This window comes from Anneissia japonica, unplaced genomic scaffold, assembly GCF_011630105.1.
Source record: "Anneissia japonica isolate Jap-2015-1 unplaced genomic scaffold, ASM1163010v1 scaffold288057_len103349_cov133, whole genome shotgun sequence".
NCBI lineage: Eukaryota > Metazoa > Echinodermata > Crinoidea > Comatulida > Comatulidae > Anneissia > Anneissia japonica.
The window spans coordinates 60,812-64,498 of record NW_022691552.1 but is presented as its reverse complement, the minus strand read 5'-3'; the positions used below and the strand labels follow the sequence as shown (position 1 = coordinate 64,498).

Genomic DNA, 3,687 nt, shown 5'->3' with positions numbered 1-3,687 from the left:
TTTCAATCAATCAATCAATCAATCAATCAATCAATCAATCAATCAATCAATCAATCAATCAATCAATCAATCAATCAATCAATCAATCAATCAATCAATCAATCAATCAATCAATCAATCAATCAATCAATCAATCAATCAATCAATCAATCAATCAATCAATCAATCAATCAATCAATCAATCAATCAATCAATCAATCAATCAATCAATCAATCAATCAATCAATCAATCAATCAATCAATCAATCAATCAATCAATCAATCAATCAATCAATCAATCAATCAATCAATCAATCAATCAATCAATCAATCAATCAATCAATCAATCAATCAATCAATCAATCAATCAATCAATCAATCAATCAATCAATCAATCAATCAATCAATCAATCAATCAATCAATCAATCAATCAATCAATCAATCAATCAATCAATCAATCAATCAATCAATCAATCAATCAATCAATCAATCAATCAATCAATCAATCAATCAATCAATCAATCAATCAATCAATCAATCAATCAATCAATCAATCAATCAATCAATCAATCAATCAATCAATCAATCAATCAATCAATCAATCAATCAATCAATCAATCAATCAATCAATCAATCAATCAATCAATCAATCAATCAATCTATTTGTTTGGTGCCGTTTCAACAGTCATTGCTCAAGGTACAATTCCAAAAAAGAGATTATTAAAAAAAAACAAAAGATGCTTTCTGAGTAGTGACTTAAAATTATCAAGTGAAGGTGATGTTTAATGTTCAAAGTAAATTATTCCAGAGCCTTAGTCCTGCAGTGCTTAAATCCTGATCTGCTCAGCTATGTTTGCACCTCGGGATGCCCAGGAGCAGTGGTGGACCGTCAAGGCAAGCAAGGTATGCAGTGCATACCCTGGCTAAAACAAATAAGAAAATATAGCAGTACAGTTTCTGCGTTTGTTTTAGCATTTCTTAGCCACAATCTTCTATATAAACCTTTATTTTTTCGAGTGGATTGCTGTAGTTTATTGGAAAAGCAAAGTTTTTCAATGTTTAGCCTATTTTGGTATCTAGGATAAGTCACATTCAGGCCTATCAGCTGCTTAGAATTTCCGCATGGCTGGTTTTCAATATCAGCCAATCACGTATTGAGTGAGTCAATGGAATTCAGATATACTCTTTGGTACCCTACAACACTTAAATTTTCTATTGTGACAACCGTGTGGTGGCGTCAGAATAGCCAATTTAACGCTGGAATGGAAGCGCTGCTTCCAAGAGTATGTGCGCATGCTCTTCTTCTCGCAAATCAGGACATTCACTGCCGATCGGGTATTCTATCTATATGCCTAATCTCAATGATTAAAGTTTAGATTAAATTTGCATGCATAATAACCGGTATACTGTAGAAGAAACTTTGAATTATTATTATTCAAATTGAAATATGTTAAAATAGAGGAATAGGAATTATTTTGAAAAGAAGAATACTACAACCATGGAGGTATTATTGAGAAGGAGATCACTCGGCAACAGTTCCCTTTGACGCAACAAACCCATGTGTTCCCCGCTTTTGCATCGCGCGCGGGCATATTACCCTATAATTCACATTTTTTTGTTAGCAACAACTTGGCAACGACATGCATTTATACACTTACAGCAGAGCAGTTGTGCAATAAAGCGTTTGATTTTAACCCATTAAATATCTTTATAATGAACAGTGTTCCCCTGATTAGATTTTTTCGAACCTTTGGTATGTTATTATTTGTATATTTCAGGAACGGATTTCGTAAAATATTTATGTTAAAATTACTTCTGTGTTCATCATAATTTTGTCTAAAGATTGATTTGTTCGACTATAAAGCTAAGTCAGAGTAAAACTGAAAAATACTCAGATTTTGGATTGATTTTTCGAATAGTTAACCCTAAAATGACTTAGTTTATTATAATCCTCAATCATTTATTAATTAATATCTGTTAAAATTAGAATTAGCAAATTTTGGCCAATTTATGGAAATTGAAGTTGAAATACACTATACTTAAAGGTCATGTAAATGTTCTATTAAATTCGAAACTTTTTTTGGTGGAAAATATTAATATGTTTGATATTTTATGAGAGGTAAATGTATCAGCTTCAAAATTGAAACGATTGCGCAGCCATAGTGATTGATTGTATGTAGTGCGCATCGAGAAAAGAAGGTGCTCTCCATTTCTCCATGTTCAATTTTTTGGTCAATTATGCCTGCTGAAAATTTGATGGCGGGGAACACATGGGACTTCAAAGGCATCGTGTAAACGTGCTTCACGCGCTGCGGCAGCTTTGATCTTGGTTCATTTGCATAGCGCTGCGTGCGCGTAGCTTTTTCAAGTGATCTCCTTCTCAGTAATACCTCCATGCTACAACCATGCCGGTATTAAAAATAACATACACCTGTTATTAAAAAGGTCTCTCTTAATAAGCAACTACTTACAAACTATAGACCGGTTTCAAATTTACCGTTCATTGGCAAATTAATTGAGAAAGTTGTTTCTTCGCAACTGGCTACATATATCTATAGAAACAACCTTGCCGACCCCTTTCAGTCGGCCTACAGACGTTCCCATAGTACAGAAACTGCACTAATCAGATGTGTATAAGAGACAGCTTCCACTCTGCGGGGATGTAGAGGAGGACGGAAAAAACATCTGCGTGCTATTCGCGCTGAACTTGATTTAAGTGCTGATACACATCTAAACTCTTCTGACTCCTCATTTTGCAATGGTACTAGGATTGGTTTGTGGAACGCCCAATCGGTTTGCAACAAGACCAACCACTTGTGTGATTTGTTAACGGAATATAACACTGACATAATGTTCTTGACGGAAACCTGGTTACGAGGTGATGATCAAGTCATAGTCGGTGAAATGACTCCACCTGATTACTCTGTCATCAATATTCCTAGAGGAGTCAACACTCGTGGTGGTGGTATTGGAGCTGTCTACAAGACGCATTTGAATCTTCATCTCAGGAATGATACTCATTTTCAAACCTAAGTCTTTTGAGCATGTTGTTATTTCATGTTCTGGTGTTAACTTTGTTATCGTTTATCGACCTCCTGCATCTGCCTTACTAAAAACTTCAGATTTCCTTGTAGAATTTGAGGACTTCCTCGGATGTCTTGATCTTCTTCCAGGAAGGATACTGGTGCTTGGTGACTTTAATGTTCATTATGATGCTCCGCACAAGCCTGATGCTGTATCTTATACACATCTAGATGTGTATAAGAGACAGATCATCAGGAAATTAAAAAAACAACACGTCAAAAATGTGATCGTTGTGGATTGAGTAATCATACACGTGATGCATGTAGGCATAAATATGCCACTTGTTTTAAATGCAATAAACAGGGACATTTGAAATCAGAATGTAAACAAATGCAACCCAATCGAGGACACAAAAATAGTACTCGACGACGAAAATTCATCAAACAGGTAGCAACACCAGATGACTATGAAACATCAGGTAATGACATTTTTGTTGACTCCTTTAGGTTATAGGTAGACCCAGGCCTCTCAGTGAATATGTAAATCTGCATAGCATTGCAGAATGATGTGTTGTTATTAATGGCGCAGGATTCAAATTCAAATTCAGCCATGATGGTGTAGCTAGTTAAATTAATATCAGTATATGACATAAAACATACTTGAATAGGATGTTCATCACTGGA

General features: G+C 35.0%; 1 protein-coding gene across 2 annotated transcripts in view; it reads left to right on the top strand.

The window, feature by feature from the left end:
• LOC117100058 overlaps nt 1–3,687 on the top strand; it is a 31,420-nt gene that overhangs the window by 20,939 nt on the left and 6,794 nt on the right. The window lies entirely within an intron of this gene.